Genomic DNA, 25,711 nt, shown 5'->3' with positions numbered 1-25,711 from the left:
GCTTGTGGTCCCTCTTAGACGAGGGCTTGTCTGACAGTTTGGGATGGATTCTTTATTCACTTGAGGAGCAGGGTAAGTACTGATCTGCATAAAGCAGACCCTTATCCAGAGTGGCACAGTGGTAAAAAAAACAATGGTTTGGAATGCTACCCATAGCAATTAGCAGTGGATCACGCTGTTTGCAAGCTTTACTCCATCACTTTTTGTGTGTTTGTTGGTACTAATATTAGTCAAAAGCAGGTCTAAATAAAATGCCTGTGCAAATTAACTAGACAGTAGACCTAGAAATTACATCGAACTCCTTCCTTCAGCTTTCTCAAGAAGTAACAATTTTACAAAGGATACAGCATCAATCCCATATAGAGAGGTTAAGTGGAATTTTGGCTTATGCACCTTACACAAGGAGACAACTTGTATCTTTCTGTACTGCCTACTAGAAGTTATATAGACCCTTACTATGGGACATTGCCAAAACCATGGGGAGTGGCTAAGAAGACAAATTATGTGTCCTTCTTTTCCCCAGGTAAGAATTTGCTTTTATCGTCCTAAATCGGAAGCTGCAATTTTCCAGCAAAAATTCCATTTTCTGAGAAATGTTGAGAAAATCATTATTTTAGTCGTATTTCAAAGGCTATGTACATGATGACATTGAGCAAATTTGAAAAGATGATTCATTTCTTTCTGGAGGCTGATATGGCTTAAATAAAAAGTAATATTTGCATAATAAGCAAACAAATTGCTTTGCTCCCAGTCTCAGGAGAAAAACCTGTTTGCTTTTGTAGGAGCACTTGGAAGATCAGATAGTAAATGGAGAACAGATGGAGTAGTGATTATATGCATCCTTGTCTCAGGCCGTTTTTGGTCGGATCCGATTAATAGCTGACTTCATGTGAGCGGCTATTAAAAGGTTCAAAAGGCCCTGAGGTACACACAAATTATCCTGCCACAGTCTTGCATGCTCTGCCTTAGAAATTGGGATGCAAAATCAATAAAAAGAGATGTGTACTGGCGTCTCCCTCCTCTCCACATATTTTTCCAAATGTAATTGTAATGTTGAAATATTATCAGGCCTGGACGAGTTGGCTGGGATCCTGTCTGCACTAAGGGAATTTTCTGTTTCCATTGCCCATGACCAGGGAAAGTCAACAAGATGTTTTGAAAATAATTTCTCTGACGCATTCAGCCTGACTTTTATTGACATCAGATGAATCGAACTGTAGTACTAGCTTGGAAAGATCGTAGAATACGTCATGAACGTATAGATTCGGAGAAAAGTGGCAGGAGAAACCTGGATAGTAGCCTGGCTCATTTATATGGTGTGTTTTTCAAAATTAGCATTGGGAATTCAATCTGGGCCCCGCGTGCCAGAAGTACGCTCTGTTTCTGTCTCTTTCCCGCCTCGCCTCCCTCAGCGCTTGCACACGCCAGACCACGCGTGGCATGGGACCTCTCTTGGCTTGGTGCGGTCTCGTGGTCTGCTCGTGAGTCCTGGCAGGCTGTGGCCATGCGCGACCTATGAACTCTGCGATGTCACTACCCCGAGTTTCTGGTTTTTTGCTAATTTCTGCCTCTTCTCCTTGAGCTCGTGCATGCCCTGACCAAGCCTAACCTTTGACCTCTCTCAGCACCGCGTCGTTTGTTCCCTGGGCGCTTGCATGCCCAGGCTATGCCAGACCCGGCCCCCCTTAGTGTTTAATATCTGCATGATCAACTAATCCTGAAGGCTCCTTGATAGCCATCTGCGCATGCGCAATTCTTTCCAGCATCACCCTTGTAATCAGATGACGGGCTTGCCTCCGAGCTACTTTTGATTCTCAGAAATGTAGTGATAATAATAATGCAGTCCAGTCTTCAAAAAAAAAAGTATTTTGCATAATCTGAATACTGTTGGTTGTGTGCCGAAACCGAAAATTGCACGGTACACATATGGAAATAACGGGGTAGTGGAACTGTGCCATACGTGACTCCAGGCCCGGTTCTAGAGGGTGGGCCGGGTGGGCCAGGCCCACCCAAACATGAGCCTGGCCCACCCAAACAGGAGCCTTGGCCCTCAGCAGTGAGGGCTGGAAGGCAGGCGCGCAGCGCTCAGGTCGTGTGTGTCAGCCCGGCCCAGGCAGCTTTCCCGGGCGCACACACACAGACAGATTTAGAGATTATCGCAGCCCCACACCCGAGTACTTCACAGGTCTTTAAAGACCATTAACATGTTAGCAAGGCTTTGTTTACTTTTTTCACCCCTTCATCTCGGCACAGCGAAAGGTGACAAATCCTTTCTTTGACACTGGTAACCTTTGGTAACCGTTGCCTATTGTCCTGCTGCGTTGATATTTCTTTTTCTATGCAGCTCAGGCGAAAATAAGTTTGTTTATTCTTAGTCACCTTTCCTAACCCCTGCAGTGGCTTATCACATCAGGCTGTGACACAAAGTTGGACTAATGGAGCAGGTAAGAGAATGTGTTACTTCATTTCTTTCTTTTTAAAATCTGCACAGGCCCAGCAGGACACATACTTCGTGTGAGCTTTATTTAAACAGTTTTTATCTTTATCATGGCCGATGCAGGACAGCAATAAGACAATACAAAATGCCCAGATAACGCTGGTGATTAATGATCCTTCTGGAGAGCAATCATTTGTTTGTTAGTAGTTTTTAAATGCAGATGAATTGTATTGTATCTGGATAGCTCAGTAGGTTACTGCCTTTGTCGCAGAGATCCTTGTGTTACTTGGAGTTCAGAGGTTACAATCGTATCATAGGACAGTGACCTATGAACTGTCATCTAAGAGCTGTCTACAAACATGAATGGTATAGTTAGAACTTAGCTTTTTTTGTTTTGTGATATAGTTAGAACTTCCCCAGTCTTTCATTATTCTAATGTTGCTAAAATGAGTATGTTTGGACAGATATACATTGTTATCAGTAAAGCTGACCCCCATGTAATCGTCTTTAAATCCTAAGGTTGTGTTTCCCCATACCAAACCCTTTTAAAATATACTGCACACCAGTATGGATGACATGTGATTTATACACCTTGTAATCCTCATTGGCTTATGTGACATTCCCTATAGACTGATTTACATACTTGTATGATTCATTGTCTCTGTATAATGTGTGTGTGATGTAAAGTACTGACACACACTACACTGATATGAGTAGCGCTATACAACAAATGAAATGCATATGAGAGAGGGGCTACGTAAAGAGGAGGGGCACTGTTGGAGGGTGGCAGGGAGGGAATCCGAGGAGAAGGTAGTGGGAGGGGCTAAGGAGCGATGAGGGGCACTGGTGGAGGGTGGCAGGAGGGAGCCTGAGGAGGAGGTCATGAGGGGGGCTGCAGACAGATATGGGGAACTGATGGAGGGTGGTAGTGAGAGAATCCGAGGAAGAGGTCATGGGGTGGAGGGGGAGCTAGGGAGGGATGAGGGCACTGGTGTAGGGTGGTAGTGAGGGAGTTAGATGAGGAGGTCTTGAGTGGGAGGGGCTACAGAGAGATAAGGGGTACTGGTCTCCAAGGAGGAGGTCATGAGGGGGAGGGGCTATGGGGATATGAGGGGCACTTGTGGCGTGAGGCAGTGAGGAAATCTGAGGAGGAGGTCAATAGGGGGGTCATGGAGGGATGAGGGGCACTGTTGGAAGGTGGTAGTAAAGGTATTTACGGAGAAAGGTTATTGGTATGGCACCAAAAAAGACTTTCCCATCAGCGATAATGTCATGGCCTTTCTGTTTTTGTTTATTTAATTAGCAGTCAGGTCATAAGGGCTACTGTGGAACATACTTTAAAGTGCGTGCTTATTACATTTACTGCTATATTCAATGTTTTAAGTTTGAAGGTGATTTTTCTAATGTTTTTACCGGGCAAAATGAAAGTGGAGCTCGATGGTGCCTGATATGGGGCTGGGGCCCAAGGTCAGCTGTGGCATAAGGTGCGCTGGAGAGGAGTAGTGGATATTCAAGCCTGTAAGGGAGTGTGTTGCAGAGTCTGGGGTCAGGTGGAGGTAGTAATGAAGAGGGATTCTCCCTGAAGGCTGGCACAGAGGCAGCCCGAGAAGTGTCACTTGCCTGATACCCCACCTCAGAAACCTCCTCTTCCCATCAAAGGAACATTACAAGGAAAAATCACTTTTTGAGAGTAATAAAATTTAGAAAGAGATTTGGAAAATAGTGCGTTTTACTGGGCCTTGCAAGAGTAAGAAGAGATAAATGAGGGCCCTGAAGCAGGCCTGCCCAGAAATATATGCGACAAATTGAGTCCCAGTGGCCCACCCAAATGCAACCTTGGCCCACCCAAATAAAAATTCCTGGAGCCGGGCCTGCGTGACTCTATGGGTCAATCTCATCCCACGCCGTTTTGCACGCTGTAACTTCTTGGCCCATGATGACAACTAACAAGCATTTGCAATGCAACAGGTCTCGCATCCGTTAGAGGACGCTGCCACGCAGGCAAGACCTAAAAAACAAGAAGTCCCAGAATGCAAAGTTTGGATTTATTTATTCATTTATTTCTAAAGTTTTATATAGCGCGAACTTGATCCCGAAGGATATCGGAGCGCTTTACAGTTGAAGGCAATTAAATAACTTCCCACCCTAGTCCCCTATAAACCCTCATCCCACTATGGAACTAATAATGCACAATTAGAACAGAAATATGTAATAACTACTATCATTTTTACACAGATAATAAAAACAAAAACAAATCTTATACCAAAAATACATGTATCACACAAACTGTGTGATGGAAATGTCACTAACGCCCCACGAAACCCCCACTGCGCTGAGGAAAGTGCCAGCCCCCCCCCCCCCCAACAATACACAAGAAGCACCTGTACAACGGGAGGTGCAGCAGGGGAGGGGGAGGCTGTGTCGACAATACAGCACATCATGAAGCCCCGGTCCCCGGTAGCTTGTCTCCTTTCTGGTGAAGAATTGGCTTGGTAGTTTGGTCTGCCCTGTTCCCATGATGCACTGGGCCAGGGACAGACTAATTTGCATATAGCCAGGTTCTGAGCTGGGATGGGGCAGTGAGATAAATAACGGTGATGGATCAAGCCCTGACCTTTGGACTGGGTAAGAGTGGTCTGCTTAATTCAGACACTCTGTTCATCACCACCCCCCCTTTTCTGTATCGTTTTTGGCCACTATAAGTGTGGCAGGGTATACTCAGACATGAGTCCCTTTCTCACTGCTCCATCAGGATTCAAGCAAGCCGGGCCGAAGAGGCTGAAATGCCAGAAACCGGTCCCCGGTAGCTTGTCTCCTTTCTGGTGAAGAATTGGCTTGGTAGTTTGGTCTGCCCTGTTCCCATGATGCACTGGGCCAGGGACAGACTAATTTGCATATAGCCAGGTTCTGAGCTGGGATGGGGCAGTGAGATAAATAACGGTGATGGATCAAGCCCTGATCCTTGGACTGGGTAAGAGTGGTCTGCTTAATTCAGACACTCTGTTCATCACCACCCCCCCCTTTTCTGTATCGTTTTTGGCCACTATAGGTGTGGCAGGGTATACTCAGACATGAGTCCCTTTCTCACTGCTCCATCAGGATTCAAGCAAGCCGGGCCGAAGAGGCTGAAATGCCAGAAACCCGTCCCCGGTAGCTTGTCTCCTTTCTGGTGAAGAATTGGCTTGGTAGTTTGGTCTGCCCTGTTCCCATGATGCACTGGGCCAGGGACAGACTAATTTGCATATAGCCAGGTTCTGAGCTGGGATGGGGCAGTGAGATAAATAACGGTGATGGATCAAGCCCTGACCTTTGGACTGGGTAAGAGTGGTCTGCTTAATTCAGACACTCTGTTCATCACCACCCCCCCTTTTCTGTATCGTTTTTGGCCACTATAAGTGTGGCAGGGTATACTCAGACATGAGTCCCTTTCTCACTGCTCCATCAGGATTCAAGCAAGCCGGGCCGAAGAGGCTGAAATGCCAGAAACCGGTCCCCGGTAGCTTGTCTCCTTTCTGGTGAAGAATTGGCTTGGTAGTTTGGTCTGCCCTGTTCCCATGATGCACTGGGCCAGGGACAGACTAATTTGCATATAGCCAGGTTCTGAGCTGGGATGGGGCAGTGAGATAAATAACGGTGATGGATCAAGCCCTGATCCTTGGACTGGGTAAGAGTGGTCTGCTTAATTCAGACACTCTGTTCATCACCACCCCCCCCTTTTCTGTATCGTTTTTGGCCACTATAGGTGTGGCAGGGTATACTCAGACATGAGTCCCTTTCTCACTGCTCCATCAGGATTCAAGCAAGCCGGGCCGAAGAGGCTGACATGCCAGAAACCGGTCCCCGGTAGCTTGTCTCCTTTCTGGTGAAGAATTGGCTTGGTAGTTTGGTGTGCCCTGTTCCCATGATGCACTGGGCCAGGGACAGACTAATTTGCATATAGCCAGGTTCTGAGCTGGGATGGGGCAGTGAGATAAATAACGGTGATGGATCAAGCCCTGATCCTTGGACTGGGCAAGAGTGGTCTGCTTAATTCAGACACTCTGTTCATCACCACCCCCCCTTTTCTGTATCGTTTTTGGCCACTATAGGTGTGGCAGGGTATACTCAGACATGAGTCCCTTTCTCACTGCTCCATCAGGATTCAAGCAAGCCGGGCCGAAGAGGCTGAAATGCCAGAAACCGGTCCCCGGTAGCTTGTCTCCTTTCTGGTGAAGAATTGGCTTGGTAGTTTGGTCTGCCCTGTTCCCATGATGCACTGGGCCAGGGACAGACTAATTTGCATATAGCCAGGTTCTGAGCTGGGATGGGGCAGTGAGATAAATAACGGTGATGGATCAAGCCCTGATCCTTGGACTGGGTAAGAGTGGTCTGCTTAATTCAGACACTCTGTTCATCACCACCCCCCCTTTTCTGTATCGTTTTTGGCCACTATAGGTGTGGCAGGGTATACTCAGACATGAGTCCCTTTCTCACTGCTCCATCAGGATTCAAGCAGGCGCGGTGCGTCCATTGGGGCGTAGGGGCGAAGCCCCACTAAGCCCCATGGACCCACCACGTCCTCACTAGAAGCCAAACACAATTATTTTTAAAAATCGCGCTATCTGCCGGCCGGGAACCGGGAGACACCCGACCTTCCCGGAGTGCGCAAGGGGAGGGGGGGTGGGGGGGGGGGGAGGATCGGGCTGCTGCAGCTGCGCAAGTGTATTTTTGGGCACAAACATGCCCGCGCATGCGCAGATCGTTTTCTTGTGAATTCCCCCTTAATGAGAGGACCAGGGGGCGGGCCGCAGCCCCCGGGGTTACACAGGGCGACTGGGCGAGGAGTCATGGTGCCCCCCCAGCCAATCCTGGCGCAGGATTGGCTGGTCACTACATAGCCCGGTTACATAACCCCTGACGGATAGCACGGCCGACTTTGGTGCTGGGAAACCAGGTTCGAGCCTCTTATCGAACCATAAAAATGTATACATGACTTACTTTGGTGTTAAATAAATAGATATTTTAAAAAACAAATAAAAATGATGTTCCGACTAAGGTGTGAAATTGGTGTCGAATAAATACATGTTTTTAAAAACAATTAATATTAATCATGTATCATTGGTGCTGGAGTACAAGGTTCGAGACTAGTATTAAACACTGACAAGCTGTGTGCACGTTATATGGTCATAACAATACATGAATGATGGATGCAGGATGGGTGGATGCATGAATGGATGCAGGATGAATGATGGGTGGATGAATGGATGGGTGGATGCATGAATGAATGATGGATGCAGGATGGATGCAGGATGGGTGGATGGGTAGATGAATGAATGATGGATGCAGGATGGATGCAGGGTGGATGGATGGGTGCATGAATGCATGATGGATGGATGGGTGGATGCAGGAATGGATGCAGGATGGATGATGGATGGGTGGATGGATGGATGGATGCATGAATGAATGAATGATGGATGCTGGATGGGTGGATGGATGGGTGGATGAATGAATGATGGATGCAGGATGGATGGATGGGTGCATGAATGAATGATGGGTGCATGAATGAATGATGGATGCAGGATGGGTGGATGGATGGGTGGATGGGTGGACACATGAATGGATGCAGGATGAATGATGGGTGGATGAATGGATGGGTGGATGCATGAATGAATGATGGATGCAGGATGGGTGGATGAATGAATGATGGATGCAGGATGGATGCAGGGTGGATGGATGGGTGGATGAATGAATGATGGATGCAGGATGGATGGATGGGTGCATGAATGAATGATGGGTGCATGAATGAATGATGGATGCAGGATGGGTGGATGGATGGGTGGATGGGTGGACACATGAATGGATGCAGGATGAATGATGGGTGGATGAATGGATGGGTGGATGTATGAATGAATGATGGATGCAGGATGGGTGGATGAATGAATGATGGATGCAGGATGGATGCAGGGTGGATGGATGGGTGCATGAATGAATGATGGATGCAGGATGGATGGATGGGTGGATGCATGAATGGATGCAGGAATGGATGCAGGAATGGATGCTGGATGGGTGGATGGATGGATGGGTGGGTGGATGGATGGATGCATGAATGAATGATGGATGGGTGGATGGGTGGATGAATGAATGATGGATGCAGGATGGATGGGTGGATGGATGCATGAATGATGTATGGATGGATGCAAGGTGGTTCGGGCTCGCTCGCTCGCTGCGCTCGCTGCGGTGCAATATGCAAATTAGTTTACGCCCACCACTTTCAAATGTCACCAGCCGCCCCTGGATTCAAGCAAGCCGGGCCGAAGAGGCTGACATGCCAGAAACCGGTCCCCGGTAGCTTGTCTCCTTTCTGGTGAAGAATTGGCTTGGTAGTTTGGTCTGCCCTGTTCCCATGATGCACTGGGCCAGGGACAGACTAATTTGCATATAGCCAGGTTCTGAGCTGGGATGGGGCAGTGAGATAAATAACGGTGATGGATCAAGCCCTGATCCTTGGACTGGGTAAGAGTGGTCTGCTTAATTCAGACACTCTGTTCATCACCACCCCCCCTTTTCTGTATCGTTTTTGGCCACTATAGGTGTGGCAGGGTATACTCAGACATGAGTCCCTTTCTCACTGCTCCATCAGTATTCAAGCAGGCGCGGTGCGTCCATTGGGGCGTAGGGGCGAAGCCCCACTAAGCCCCATGGACCCACCACGTCCTCACTAGAAGCCAAACACAATTATTTTTAAAAATCGCGCTATCTGCCGGCCGGGAACCGGGAGACACCCGACCTTCCCGGAGTGCGCAAGGGGAGGGGGGGGTGGGGGGGGTGGGGGGGGGGAGGATCGGGCTGCTGCAGCTGCGCAAGTGTATTTTTGGGCACAAACATGCCCGCGCATGCGCAGATCGTTTTCTTGTGAATTCCCCCTTAATGAGAGGACCAGGGGGCGGGCCGCAGCCCCCGGGGTTACACAGGGCGACTGGGCGAGGAGTCATGGTGCCCCCCCAGCCAATCCTGGCGCAGGATTGGCTGGTCACTACATAGCCCGGTTACATAACCCCTGACGGATAGCACGGCCGACTTTGGTGCTGGGAAACCAGGTTCGAGCCTCTTATCGAACCATAAAAATGTATACATGACTTACTTTGGTGTTAAATAAATAGATATTTTAAAAAACAAATAAAAATGATGTTCCGACTAAGGTGTGAAATTGGTGTCGAATAAATACATGTTTTTAAAAACAATTAATATTAATCATGTATCATTGGTGCTGGAGTACAAGGTTCGAGACTAGTATTAAACACTGACAAGCTGTGTGCAAGTTATATGGTCATAACAATACATGAATGATGGATGCAGGATGGGTGGATGCATGAATGGATGCAGGATGAATGATGGGTGGATGAATGGATGGGTGGATGCATGAATGAATGATGGATGCAGGATGGATGCAGGATGGGTGGATGGGTAGATGAATGAATGATGGATGCAGGATGGATGCAGGGTGGATGGATGGGTGCATGAATGCATGATGGATGGATGGATGGATGGATGGGTGGATGCAGGAATGGATGCAGGATGGATGATGGATGGATGGATGCATGAATGAATGAATGATGGATGCTGGATGGGTGGATGGATGGGTGGATGGATGGGTGGATGAATGAATGATGGATGCAGGATGGATGGATGGGTGCATGAATGAATGATGGGTGCATGAATGAATGATGGATGCAGGATGGGTGGATGGATGGGTGGATGGGTGGACACATGAATGGATGCAGGATGAATGATGGGTGGATGAATGGATGGGTGGATGCATGAATGAATAATGGATGCAGGATGGGTGGATGAATGAATGATGGATGCAGGATGGATGCAGGGTGGATGGATGGGTGGATGAATGAATGATGGATGCAGGATGGATGGATGGGTGCATGAATGAATGATGGGTGCATGAATGAATGATGGATGCAGGATGGGTGGATGGGTGGACACATGAATGGATGCAGGATGAATGATGGGTGGATGAATGGATGGGTGGATGCATGAATGAATGATGGATGCAGGATGGGTGGATGAATGAATGATGGATGCAGGATGGATGCAGGGTGGATGGATGGGTGCATGAATGAATGATGGATGCAGGATGGATGGATGGGTGGATGCATGAATGGATGCAGGAATGGATGCAGGAATGGATGCTGGATGGGTGGATGGATGGATGGGTGGGTGGATGGATGGATGCATGAATGAATGATGGATGGGTGGATGGGTGGATGAATGAATGATGGATGCAGGATGGATGGGTGGATGGATGCATGAATGATGTATGGATGGATGCAAGGTGGTTCGGGCTCGCTCGCTCGCTGCGCTCGCTGCGGTGCAATATGCAAATTAGTTTACGCCCCACCACTTTCAAATGTCACCAGCCGCCCCTGGATTCAAGCAAGCCGGGCCGAAGAGGCTGACATGCCAGAAACCGGTCCCCGGTAGCTTGTCTCCTTTCTGGTGAAGAATTGGCTTGGTAGTTTGGTCTGCCCTGTTCCCATGATGCACTGGGCCAGGGACAGACTAATTTGCATATAGCCAGGTTCTGAGCTGGGATGGGGCAGTGAGATAAATAACGGTGATGGATCAAGCCCTGATCCTTGGACTGGGCAAGAGTGGTCTGCTTAATTCAGACACTCTGTTCATCACCACCCCCCCTTTTCTGTATCGTTTTTGGCCACTATAGGTGTGGCAGGGTATACTCAGACATGAGTCCCTTTCTCACTGCTCCATCAGGATTCAAGCAAGCCGGGCCGAAGAGGCTGAAATGCCAGAAACCGGTCCCCGGTAGCTTGTCTCCTTTCTGGTGAAGAATTGGCTTGGTAGTTTGGTCTGCCCTGTTCCCATGATGCACTGGGCCAGGGACAGACTAATTTGCATATAGCCAGGTTCTGAGCTGGGATGGGGCAGTGAGAAAAATAACGGTGATGGATCAAGCCCTGATCTTTGGACTGGGTAAGAGTGGTCTGCTTAATTCAGACACTCTGTTCATCACCACCCCCCCTTTTCTGTATCGTTTTTGGCCACTATAGGTGTGGCAGGGTATACTCAGACATGAGTCCCTTTCTCACTGCTCCATCAGGATTCAAGCAAGCCGGGCCGAAGAGGCTGAAATGCCAGAAACCGGTCCCCGGTAGCTTGTCTCCTTTCTGGTGAAGAATTGGCTTGGTAGTTTGGTCTGCCCTGTTCCCATGATGCACTGGGCCAGGGACAGACTAATTTGCATATAGCCAGGTTCTGAGCTGGGATGGGGCAGTGAGATAAATAACGGTGATGGATCAAGCCCTGATCTTTGGACTGGGTAAGAGTGGTCTGCTTAATTCAGACACTCTGTTCATCACCACCCCCCCTTTTCTGTATCGTTTTTGGCCACTATAGGTGTGGCAGGGTATACTCAGACATGAGTCCCTTTCTCACTGCTCCATCAGGATTCAAGCAAGCCGGGCCGAAGAGGCTGAAATGCCAGAAACCGGTCCCCGGTAGCTTGTCTCCTTTCTGGTGAAGAATTGGCTTGGTAGTTTGGTCTGCCCTGTTCCCATGATGCACTGGGCCAGGGACAGACTAATTTGCATATAGCCAGGTTCTGAGCTGGGATGGGGCAGTGAGATAAATAACGGTGATGGATCAAGCCCTGATCTTTGGACTGGGTAAGAGTGGTCTGCTTAATTCAGACACTCTGTTCATCACCACCCCCCCATTTTCTGTATCGTGTCGACAATACAGCACATCATGAAGCATTTTTATTTTGTGTCCCACTCTGGAACAGACGATTAACAACTGTTTTCTACGCCTAGAGATCAGAGAAACTGTAGAGAACGCTTGTCAAAGTATAGACATTATACTTTGCCTGTTTCTGCCAATCTCAGTGCTTGTTCATCCCCACCTCTTTCTATCTGTTCCTCTGAAGAGCCTGGCACCAGCTGTCTAACCTACCCACCAATGGCATCCCCTGTGGTCACTGGACATAACCCGCTAGAAAAGCCCTGGGTGGTAGGGTTTAAAATCACTCACTCCCCCTAAACCCCCTTGGAGTGGATAGGGTGCTGCTCCGATTTTTTCCTAGTTCGTATTCTCTTTGCTCCTGTTATCTCTGGATTTGTGGTGGCATAGTTGATAGCTGTTAGCTATGCTTTCAAACCTCGCTGGTAGAAGCTCTGTTTTGAGGTGCTAAGGCCCACATGCTTTCTTCTGGGGCCAATCTAACAGTAGTGCCGTGATCCATAGGTGTGGGGGCCCATTTAGTCCCAATTAGTGTATGTTTTTTAATGTCAAACTAGGAATGGGTGTGTGTGGTAGGAGTTTCTTGCTTGTATTAGGGCCTATAGTGCATTTGCTAGGTCACTGGTTTTACAGCTTCCCCTTTTTGTGGAAATTAATATATTGCTGATCGACTGAGCCCATTAAAGAAGAATATAGCTCTACATGAGTGCCCGGTTTAAAAAAAAAAAAAAAAGAAGCATTTGAATGAAAAATGGTACCTTTGAATGGACACTCGCTTACACAGCGATGAAAGCTGCATTTCAAACTCCTGACATTTATCTTATCTCTGAACGTGTTGTGATCTGCGGTTCAGCAGGCTCGGTAGTCACAGATGCCTATTTCCGAGCAGTTGGTTGTTGTTTTCCACCAGTGTTCTGCCAGCGCTCGGGTCACGTGGATGAGCCCAAACCCGCTGTGTTCTAGGGGGTAGTTTAGGAAAGGTGATCAGTGTGCATTTTCACCCGTGGCATGTCAATGTCGCAGTGTAGTTAGCTTTACTCGAACTGTGAAGATGCAGCTCTGCTGATAACCCTGATCCCGTCCACGCATTTTTAGAACACTTTTTAAGGCTATTCTGTTTTGCACGAGCCCTCAGCAGTTGCTTAAGAGATCCATGACAAAAGATTCCTGCAAGCATACCCTTGGTACAAGCTGGGGTGCGTCATTATTTTCGGAGGCGGGAGGGGGAGGAAAGAGCGAGAGGTCGCACCCTCTTGAGATATCTTCACTGGGGAAATGCTTCACCTCTCAGCGCCCCTGCACCCCCACTCTGACTATGGCGGGAAACGCCTGGCCCCCACAGAGCAGCAGAGTCTATCGCGCTGCTGCAGACACAAAAAAAAAAAACACAAAAAAAATGTAACTCTTGTATGATGTCTGCAAGGTCCGTGGGCCACCAGGGAAGGCTTGCCGGGCCGCCAGCAGCCCGCGGGCCGTACTATGAGTACCCCTGGTCTGGAGGGAGTGTGATGAAGTCACTGTTTGGTGGCAGTGGATGGTGCAGTACTTAAAATGGGACCAGTTGGCAGCTATGACATTTTTGTATTGCCTAGTGGGTACCAGTAACCACCGCGAGCCGTCTGCATCGAAGCTGCCTCTGTCACACAGAAGTTGATCAGCCTGAAGAAGGCAGTAGTACTAGTAAAACTTGTCTAGGGCAGGGGCGAGCAGGCGCTTCTCTTCTCACCAGCAGACTAATGTTCCTCTCCTTCTTAAGATCATGGGAGGAAAGCATCCGCCAGTCCTACAATACTGCAGCAGGGTTTAGACATTAGAGAGAAAATAAGCCAAGTGCTATTATTATTACTAGTATTATTATTACTACTACTAATACCAGTAGTAGTAGTAGAATTGGTGATGGAGGAATCATTTAATTGTAGGTATAATAATAACAACAACAACCACAACAACAATAACGACAAATATTTGTTATGATTAAAATTTAGTATTACAAAAAATGGCACCACTCCTACTTATTTGGCTACTACAATGAGGACTTCTATAAGTACTAATAATAACAATGGTACTGTTAGTAATAGTAGTAGTAGCAGTGGTAATAAGGAATTACTAGCATTTGTATAATTATTAGTAGTAGTCTTAACAGTAGCTGTGGTACTAGTAGTAGTGGTAGCATTGTTAGTATGGTAATAATTTCATGCAATAATATTATTAGTAGTATTAGTTGTGGTGTTAGTAGCAGTAGAAGCATTGTTTGTATTCGAATTATAGTATATCATATTACTATTTGTATTATCAGTGGCAACAGAGGTAGTAGTAGCATGTGCAGCAGTGGTAGTAGCAGCAGTAGAGGTAGTGGTGCCAGTCACTCCTCCTCTCTGGCAGGTTGGATTGATCTGGGATCAGAAACATAGTGTCTGACTAAGTCGGTTCCAAATGGTGGTGTAGATCTGGCACGAGGACCCCGGTGATATCAGCAGGGCTTCTAGTGCGTTGTTTGGGTCAGGCACTAGGACGCTGTTAGTATGAATGGTACTTCTCTTGAGAAGGGTCGGACTGACATCTAAAGTATGTAGTGTCAATAGCTCCTCAAAGGGTTTGGCGGAGCTGGCTTTGGGGCCTTGTTTGTGTGTAGCGTCTCAATTGAGTAGGCTGTAAAATGACCTATGACTCTCGTATTGTCCAGAGCTCTTCTACTGGGCATTGTGGAGATACCAGGACCCTGTTTGTGCGGATCTAGCACTAGGAACCTATTCTGCTCAGTAGCCTATACAGCGCCGGGACGCCCCGTTGCTGGGGCAGCTGTGCGCTTTACAAGTATACTACATTTACATTTACATTTAAGACAATTCCAATCAAGCCGTGGGCCTTTTTATTTTACTTTTAAAGTTTTATGCAGCGCAAGCTTGACCTGTAGGTATCAGAGCTTTTCACATACAAAAAAACAGACGGAAATTGCATTACATAGCAGGCAGGCAGTAAGGAAGCAAACCAGAGATTAAAAAAATACAGCATGATAAATAAGGTGGTTAACACAGTCCGGTCACCAACTATCTTTGAATGTCAAGAGAGAGGAGTAAACTCGGATATTGAAGTCTAGGTTACACCATTTGTTGAGTAAAATGGATCAGGCACTAGTTCCTTGTCAGCATTCAGCAGTGTCTTCCTTTAATGCAGCAGGTCAGACTCCAGGTCCCTGCTGAATTGAGTTGCTCCTCTGTCGCGTGCACATATGAGGCATTAGAACTCTGTTACTGGCGGGGGCGTGGCTTGGATGGCAAGGAGGAAGCAGACCTAAGTCCGGAGCTCCCGACCCCCAAGTCAAAGAACGGCGAGCAGGAGAGGCGAAACGCGGAGAAACGCGACAACAGTCGAAAGAGGAGGTGCATGAACACAAGGGGCATCACCAGAGCTGATTCAAGTCGAGATGCGTCCACCAAGAAGCGGAAAAAAGAGGAAAGAAGCGAGCTGGGAAGGAGGAAAGAGGAGGCGCAAGATGGCGGAGGGACCCGAGAGGGGATAAACGAAAACGCGACCACTGAGCCACCAAGTAAGAGCACCCGAACTTAGGCGCAGACTCCCCCAGAGGCCCATAGAAGGGGGTAGAAGCATCACCATCTCGAACCCGCATGTGAAGCGGCGAGCAACCCCCCCCGCCTACCGACGACGAGGCAGACAAGGCGGCCATCTTGGGTGAGGAAAGAGGCGAGGGGCGGCCATCTTAGAAACACCATAAGGTGGGCTCGTACACCCGAGCGGAACACAGACGCCAGGGCGCAAAAGGGGAACTACAAGGCGATAGCGCTGTCGGCAGAGACAAAGTACAAAACAAGACAGAGGGGGCGCAAGAGGTCCGAGAGGAAGCGGCAGCCGGGAAGCACAGAGCTCACCACCAAGTCGCCTGCAAGTAAGAGCGCTCTAGGCTGAAACGGCATGCCAGCGAAAGGCAAGTGCCGACGCGCAGCAGAGGGGAAAAATAAATAAAATAAATAAAGGAAGAGGAAAAACAAAAAAACGCTCACTCGAAGTACGAGGCGTCTACCTGGGAGAGGCACAGAAGGGGGCGGCCATCTTAGGAGAGGTACTGAGGCGAGCAAGCGGCCATTTTGGAGAGGGAGAAGCGGAGAGTAAACAAACCTGAGCGAGCAGAGGCAGCGTGTACACCCAAGTGTGCAAGCAGTGACGGCAACACCACGCACCCACCCTGGGAAGCACAGAAAGAAGGGGCTGCCATCTCAGGCAAGGCACTAGACAAGCGCGCTGCCATCTTGAGGAAGCAGCGGCGCGGTGGCACCAACTTAGCGCAGAGCTACCCAGAGAGTGGCCAACCCCAAAACGGCAGGGGTAGCGTGCAGGCAGCAGTCTCAAGGCAGCAAGCACGGAAACACGGTGCGAAAGGGGGCAGCCAAAACAAGACGCACGCCGAAATAAACCACATGCCGTAAGCACAAAGAGCAGCAGGCCAGACCCGGGCAGGGTGGAAAGAACTTAGGTGTCTTAGAGAAGCAGAACTGCCACAAGTCGTGAAACATCAAGCCAGAGCAAAGGCCCACATCCCCGGCCAACCAGTCGACACCCCCAGCAGAAGCAGCAGAAGGAGCAGAGCGACAAGTAACAGAGCCTGAAAGAGTGAAAAAAAGGCAAGACAAAGGGGGGGCACCGCAAGAGGCTGGCGGAGTACAGGACAAAAACTAGAGTGGTCAAGTGGCCACCCAGGTTCAGGGACAGCCCCCCTAACGGCAATAAACACCCTGAGAAACAAAGAAGAAAAGGGGCAAAAAAAGGCCGCCACGAAACAACAGCTAATAGAAGGGAAACCCCAGACGCACCAGGTCAGAAGAGGTTCCGACGCCATGGCAGGGAGAGATGGCAAACAAGGCACAAACAACCTGAAAAAAAGCAAGAATGACACCCCCGCCTCACCGGCCAAGGAGCGCAGCAGCCAAGGTGACGGGACTATCACACTTGACACTCTCCTGAGGAAAATAACGGAAGGAAACGAGCTAGCAAAGGCCACGAAAAAAACAGTGGACAGCATCCAGATGGAACTAATAGCGATTAGAGCAGAGCAAAGCAAAGCCAATGGCAGAATTGACGAGGCAGAGAAAAGGATAGGCCAGCTGGAGGACAATGCCAATATAACACACAAAGACCTGGGGTTGGTGATAAAGAGAACCACAGCACTACAAAAAGCCATGGCGGAGCGGGAGGACAGAAGCCGCAAAGGCAATATAAGACTCTTGGGAGTGCCCGAGGAGGAAGAAGACACACCTGGGGCATGCGCCCTAATGCTGGAAACTCTAATACCCAAACTTACTGGACTCAGCTTCGACAAACCGCTCGAAATCACCAAAGCATATCACATACCTGCCAGAAAGCAAGCGAATAGTAACGCCCCCAGACCTATAATATGCAAACCGTTAAGAGACAATCACACCGACGCGATCTTCTCCGTAGCCAGGAAGGGCCGCCCGATGCTGATAAACGGGAGCAAGGTAACAATCACCCAAGACTTCTCCAGGCTAACAGTCGAGGTGAGGAAAGGCTTCCTAGCCCAGAGAGAACATCTGCGCAAAAAGAACATTGCCTTCACTTTTGCGGGTCCTTCCAAAATGAGAGTAACAGACAGGCACGGAAGCAGAATCTTCGACGACCGCAACGACCTACACAGATACCTACAAGGCCCGGCACCAGAAGAAATGGAGCTACCAAGCCCGGGGGCAAAGCGAAGAGCATCCTCGGATGAAACGAACGAAGGGGAGGAATAGGAAGTGGAATCGTTTAACGTAGACGTACAAAACTCGAACTTAAACGAACTAATCTACCTCAGACAAACACACACAAGAGCAACCGCAGCTACCTCAGCAGTGCCACCACAACTACGGGAAGAAGAGGGAGAACAACAACAGCCATATCCTTTTATTTTGACGTCTTATTCCCTGGCCTCTCCCATCTCTACGGATGGACCCTTATGGCATGTGCTCAACTCAACAGTAGAGACTATGCAAGGACTTGGGGGGGAGTGTGAGGACCCTTGCTGTCGCACACCCGGTTTTCTACTGACAGGGGGAGGGGGGAAGAGGGGGAGGGGCGCGGTCAGAGGGGGAAAGCAGGGCAGGTGGACAAGACGGTAGATGATACAGCTATCATTTGTGTAACAAAAAAATTCCCTTTCCTTTTTCATTTTTCTTTTCTCATCCCCTACCTTTTTCATCTCTCACTTCTCATCCCACACCGTGCATTCCAAACCCCTGGGGGGGGCCACAAGACGCACCACGGAGAACGGACATACAGGCCAGCGCCAAAACGTACGGAAAAAAAAGCATCAGCGATAACACCGCCCCACCGTGACAGACCCAACAAAAGCTGGCCTGTCCACTGACCTGAAGGTGGTATCCATGAACGTTAAAGGACTGAATCATCCGGTCAAACGTAGGAAAATATTAGAGCACCTGGCCAAACTAAAGGGGGACGTATACACGCTGCAAGAGACCAAACTCTCAGAGGAAGAAGCAAAGCAACTCAAAGCAAGATGGATAGGGGAAGTACTCTGCTCACCGGCAAAAGGGAAGAAAAGAGGAGTAATAACGATCCTGAGCAAGAGGGCCAACCTAATAACACAAAAAACAGATGCAGACGAGGATGGACGCATGCTGATAACAAGCGTCCAGAGAGGGAGCGACAGAATACATGTGGTCAACATATACGGCCTAAACTCTGAAAATAAACAATTCTGTCAGGAAGTGGACAGCAAACTATCCGGCTTACCCCAAGAAGACCTCCTGGTCATAGCAGGGGACATGAACAAGACAATGGACCAGGCAACAGACAGACACCCAAACAGACCAAGCCATGACTCCAACAACAACAACAACACCCTGAAAGACCTGTGCATCAAACAGCATCTAGCAGACCCATGGAGGCTACAGCACCCAACGGCGCGTGAGTACAAGTTCTACTCACACCCACACAACTCCTACAGTAGGATTGACTACATACTGATGTCCAATACCCACACGCACCTTATAGAAGAAACGGAGATAGCTCCAATAACTATCTCGGACCACGCTCACATAACACTCACTCTAAGCGGCAAACACAACGAAAACCCAACGAGAAGATGGAGACTTAACGACGACATCCTCCAGAACAGAGAAAACGTGAAAGAAATTGAAGACGCAATTAAAGACTACCTCAAGCACAATGACAATGGCGAAGTAGGGAAGGGCATCATATGGGACGCCCTCAAAGCGACACTAAGGGGGAAACTAATCAACATCAAATCCAGGATGAACAGAGGCAGAAACAAGAAAATCTCCGAAATAGAGGAGGAGATAATAGCACTGGAGAGAGGTCACTGCGCAAACATAACAGATAAGAACACACTCACCCTGCTCACGAAAAAGAAATACGAACTGAACAAGATTTTAAGCGAGAGAGCAGGGTCCTGGTTAACAAAATTCAAATCAGTCAACTTGTGCGCAGCAAACAAAGCAGGGAAACAGCTGGCATCCTACCTAAAGGCAAATCAAAGGCAGCACACGATCGCAGCGATAACAGACCGAACGAACAAGTCCCAAACAACGAACAAAGGAATACTAGAAGTCTTCAGACAGTTCTACCAAGAACTATACGCCGAGGATAAGAACCTGAGCAAAGACGCAGGACTAACTCTGCTCAATGACACCAATCTGCCAGAACTCAAAGAGGAGGAGAGGGCGTCGCTCGAAGCCGATATAACAGAAAAAGAGATTGAAACAGCAATAAGCCAGCTAAAACAGAACAAAGCGCCAGGGCCAGATGGATACTCCACAACGTTCTACAAAACTTTCGGCCACCACATAAAAACGCTACTGGCACAAACATACTCGGCATGCATACAGAACGGTAGGATGACGGAGTCCATGAGCGAAGCCAACATCACCATAATCCCCAAGGAGGGGAAAGACCCACAATATCCCCAGAACTACAGACCCATCTCGTTAATAAATGTTGACTGCAAAGTCTACGCAAAGATTCTGGCCAATAGACTAAACAGAGTTCTCCCAGACATCATCCACACTTCACAAGTGGGATACATCAAAAGCAGGCTATCGCAGGACAACACAAGGCTACTGTGCCACCTGATCAATCACACAACACGGAGCAGTGAACAAGCAGTCATGATAGCGCTGGACGCGGAAAAAGCCTTTGACAGAGTCTCGTGGCCCTTCCTAAGAAACTGCATGGGAAGATTCGGACTGGGGGAAAAATACATAGCAATGGTTATGGCCCTCTACAACAAACCAAAAGCAAAAATAGTGGTGAACGGAAGTGCATCCGAAACGCTCACGCTGGGAAGAGGCACCAGACAAGGATGTCCCCTCTCCCCCGGCCTCTTCCTGCTGGCTCTGGAACCCCTTCTAGCCAGAATTAGAGACAACACAGGTATAACAGGCGTCAAGATCAAAGAGAAGACAGTCAAACTAGCGGCGAATGCAGATGACATCCTAATCACAACAACAAACCCATCTCCGTCAATAAAAGCGCTCATGGTCACAATAGGAGAGTACGCGGGAGCCTCAGGCTACAAACTCAACAAAGATAAATCGGAGTGCAAGCCAATGAATGTCCACACCACAAGAGAGGTCCTAGGAGATTCCGGACTGGCATGGCAGACGAAACCACTAAAATACTTAGGACTGCACTTTGGAAGGGAACTCACATCAACGCTCCAGCACAATGAGGACCTCACGCTGAAAAAAATAAAAGAAAGGCTAGAACTATGGTCGCCAAAATACATAAGCTGGTGGGGAAGGATAGAGACCATCAAAATGATGATAACGCCGGCGATAAACTACACGCTAACAATGCTACCACTCCCGATGACAGAAGCCTTCCACAAGAAACTAGACAAACTTATCAACGTCTTCCTATGGAAAAACAAAAAACCCAGAATAAGCCTCCATAAACTGAGACTGACAAAGGACCTTGGAGGCCTCAATCTGGCAAACTTCAAAACATACCAAACGGCCTGCCTGGCGAGACAGGGTATAGCCTGGATAGACGACACACAAACATACAAACCAGTCTGGCTAGAGGTAGAGAAGGACATCCTGGGAGGGCTCAAGCCAGTAGCCCTTCTAACAGCAAACAGACATCCCCAAAGGACCAACCCCATACTGAAACACACGAGGGAAGCGCTGATGAAAATAGACAGACGCATGACGCAGAAGTTGAAATGTACAGCATGGGAATCTATCTGGTTCAATACAAAAGTAACTTATCACGGAGCGACAATGCACAACGACATATGGATCGAGAAAGGAATTAGCCTCCCCAAACAGATGGAAACCAAGCGAGGACCGCTGACGTTCCAAAACTTACAGCAGCTACACTACCTCCCGAACCAAGAGCTCTACAACTTCCTCAAGATCAAGACAGCTATAACGAAAGCGAACTTACATAAAGAGGAACCAAGCATCATCAAATACATGCAAATCCTCAACTCAGCAGGCCACCAAACTGCAAAGATCTACAAGCTCCTGAGCCCCTCCACACTGGCGCAGAACAAGAAAATAACCAACACATGGGAAACGCTCCTGGGCAGGCAACTAATTGAAAAAGAACGGGCAAAAATGTGGAGCTCAGCGACAACAAACAAAGTTACCCCACAACTAGCGCAAACAAAGTTTTGGCTCCTCCACAGGGCCTACTGGACACCGTCCAAGCTCCACAAGGTCGGCATCTCAGAGTCGGGCAACTGCTGGAACTGCCAGAAAGAAGAAGGCACCCTTGAGCACCTCATTTTCAACTGCGTGAAAGTCAAGAGGTTCTGGGCACAGATCAGCACCTTCATAAACGACATGCTCAAAGCTGACCTAACAATCAGCTTCGTAAGCCTAGCAACAGAACACCTGACCGCGAACTTAAAAAGTAGAGAAGAGAGAGAACTACTAGACCTGCTCCTCACAGCGGCCCTAAAAATAATCCTGACAAACTGGAAGAACACAGCCAAAGCAAACTTTAAAACATGGATTAATTGGGTCACCTTCCTGAGAGGAGCAGACAACATCACAGGCAACTTCTCAAAAGAACACAACGCCAAAGTACACATGTGGGGCCCACTCGACGAGCACCTGAGGAAGACCCAGTAAAGGACAACAACAAGTGTGAGACCCCCCCCCCCCCTTCTTCTTCCTTTCTCTCCTTTTTTTCTTTTCTCTCCCTCCTCTTAACTGGGGGAAAACAAACGAAAAGAGCGCGCATCCACAAATGGACTGTAGATATAAAAACCGCCAATGTATACTCCACCTATATATATATTTTTGTATGTTTCTTTTATTCTTGCTGATGCCAATAAAAGCCTTTTCAAATAAAAAAAGAAAACATTCCAAAAAAAAACAAAAACTCTGTTACTGGCAGTTGTGCATTCCTTTGGCAGACTGGACCGGACAATAGCACCCCGCACCATTAGGATCTCCTATATTAAGTAGGATGGATCCCATAGTAAGAGCCTCAGCAGCCTATCCACTGAGTGGCGGATGATGCATCAAGATCCTGTTAGAGTCACCAGCTCTTTTGAAGGAACTACCATGAATCTGTCAGTGTCAGTAGCTTCTCCATTATGTACATTATGTACAATGGATCAGACAGTAGGACCGTCTTAGTGTTAGTGGCTCTTCTCATGTGTGGGATTGAGAAAATTCTAGGGACCTGTTAGAGTGAGTCGATCCTCTCTTGTGCAGATTGAGGCAAACACAAGGATCCTGCTAGAGTGAGTCGATCCTCTCTTGTGCAGGGCGTGGCAAATTCAAGGATCCTGTTAGTGTGAGTAGCTCCTCTCTTATGCAGGGTGCAGTAGCCTCAAGCACCCTGTGAGTGTCAGTACCGTCTATCCTGTGTAGTAGAGAGCAGACAATAGGACCCTTTCAGTGTGAGAAGCTCCTCTCTGAAGTAGGGTCTGGCAAGCACAAAGTTAGTGGGAGTAGCTTCTGTCTTGTGTAGTGTGGGACAGACACTTGACACCCGTTAGTGAGAACAGCTCATCTCTTCAGCAGTGTGTGGAACACACAATTGCCCTGCTATTGTGAGGAGGGATGTATGATGTTACAACGCGATCAAAACGATCACGGCACATCACAACGCATCTTTTACAACGCAAGTCGTTACCACGATTTGCGCTGTATGGTGCTGGACTTAGGAATAGTAAGATTTACTATTCCAACTCCAGCCTACGTACAGGAGGGAAGGTGTTGGAACAGTAAATCTACTATTCCTTAGTCTAGAGCGCCCTCCAGCGCAAGTCGTGGTAACGACTTGCGTTGTAAAAGACGCGTCGTAATGGCACCGCGGTGTTTTGACCGCGTTGTGAAGGATGTTTACAGTGAGAAGCGCATCTCTTTTGTAGTGTGTGGCAGACCCGGGATTCTGTTAGTGTGAATAGCCTCTTTCTTGCCTAGTGTGTGGCGGAAACCAGGATTCTGTTAGTGAGAATAGCCTCTTTCTTGCCTAGTGTGGGGCAGACACCAGGATTCTGTTAGTGCGAATAGCTTCTTTCTTGCCTAGAGTGTGGCAGACACCAGGATTCTGTTAGTGCGAATAGCTTCTTTCTTGCCTAGAGTGTGGCAGACACTAGGATTCTGTTAGTGTGTATAGCTTCTTTCTTGCCTAGTGTGTGGCAGACACCAGGATTTTGTTAATGTGAATAGCTTCTTTCTTGCCTAGTGTGTGGCAGACACCAGGATTCTGTTAATGTGAATAGCTTCTTTCTTGCCTTGTGTGTGGCAGGCACCAAGATTCTGTTCGTGTGAATAGCTCCTTTCTTGCCTAGAGTGTGGCAGACACCAGGATTCTGTTAGTGTGTATAGCTTCTTTCTTGCCTAGTGTGTGGCAGACACCAGGATTCTGTTAGTGTGAATAGCTTCTTTTTTGCCTAGTGTGTGGCAGACACCAGGATTCTGGTAATGTGAATAGCTTCTTTCTTGTCTAGTGTGTGGCAGACACTAGGATTCTGTTAGTGCGAGTAGCTCCTCTCATGTTGTGGCAGATGCAAGAGCCCTGTTTGTGTGAGAAATGCCTCTTTTGTGTTATGTGTTTAAACACAAGGACACTGTTAGTGAGAATAGCTCCTCTCTTGAGTATTGCATTGCAAGCACTGTGATCCTGTGAGACTTCGGATTCTGTTAGTGTGTATAGCTTCTTTCTTGCTTATTGTGTGGCAGACACCAGGATTCTGTTAGTGTGAATAGCTTCTTTCTTGCCTAGAGTGTGGCAGACACCAGGATTCTGTTAGTGCGAATAGCCTCTTTCTTGCCTAGTGTGTGGCAGACACCAGGATTCTGTTAGTGCGAATAGCCTCTTTCTTGCCTAGTGTGGGGCAGACACCAGGATTCTGTTAGTGCGAATAGCTTCTTTCTTGCCTAGAGTGTGGCAGACACCAGGATTCTGTTAGTGCGAATAGCTTCTTTCTTGCCTAGAGTGTGGCAGACACCAGGATTCTGTTAGTGCGAATAGCTTCTTTCTTGCCTAGTGTGTGGCAGACACTGGGATTCTGTTAATGTGAATAGCTTCTTTCTTGCCTGGTGTGTGGCAGACACCGGGATTCTGTTAGTGTGAATAGCTTCTTTCTTGCCTAGTGTGTGGCAGACACTAGGATTCTGTTAGTGTGTATAGCTTCTTTCTTGCCTAGTGTGGGGCAGACACCATGATTCTGTTAGTGTGAATAGCTTTTTTCTTGCCTAGAGTGTGGCAGACACCAGGATTCCGTTAGTGTGAATAGCTTCTTTCTTGCCTAGTGTGGGGCAGACACCAGGATTCTGTTAGTGTGAATAGCTTCTTTCTTGCCTAGAGTGTGGCAGACACCAGGATTCTGTTAGTGCGAATAGCCTCTTTCTTGCCTAGTGTGTGGCAGAAACCAGGATTCTGTTAGTGAGAATAGCCTCTTTCTTGCCTAGAGTGTGACAGACACCAGGATTCTGTTAGTGCGAATAGCTTCTTTCTTGCCTAGAATGTGGCAGACACCAGGATTCTGTTAGTGCGTATAGCTTCTTTCTTGCCTAGAGTGTGGCAGACACCAGGATTCTGTTAGTGTGAATAGCTTCTTTCTTGGCTAGTGTGTGGCAGACACCAGGATTCTGTTAGTGCGAATAGCCTCTTTCTTGCCTAGTGTGTGGCAGAAACCAGGATTCTGTTAGTGAGAATAGCCTCTTTCTTGCCTAGTGTGGGGCAGACACCAGGATTATGTTAGTGCGAATATCTTCTTTCTTGCCTAGAGTGTGGCAGACACCAGGATTCTGATAGTGCGAATAGCTTCTTTCTTGCCTAGAGTGTGGCAGACACCAGGATTCTGTTAGTGTGTATAGCTTCTTTCTTGCCTAGTGTGTGGCAGACACCAGGATTTTGTTAATGTGAATAGCTTCTTTCTTGCCTAGTGTGTGGCAGACACCTGGATTCTGTTAATGTGAATAGCTTCTTTCTTGCCTTGTGTGTGGCAGACACCAAGATTCTGTTAGTGTGTATAGCTTCTTTTTTGCCTAGTGTGTGGCAGAC

The sequence above is a fragment of the Lissotriton helveticus genome, chromosome 3_1 (assembly GCF_964261635.1).
Source record: "Lissotriton helveticus chromosome 3_1, aLisHel1.1, whole genome shotgun sequence".
NCBI lineage: Eukaryota > Metazoa > Chordata > Amphibia > Caudata > Salamandridae > Lissotriton > Lissotriton helveticus.
This window is presented reverse-complemented; position numbering follows the sequence as displayed.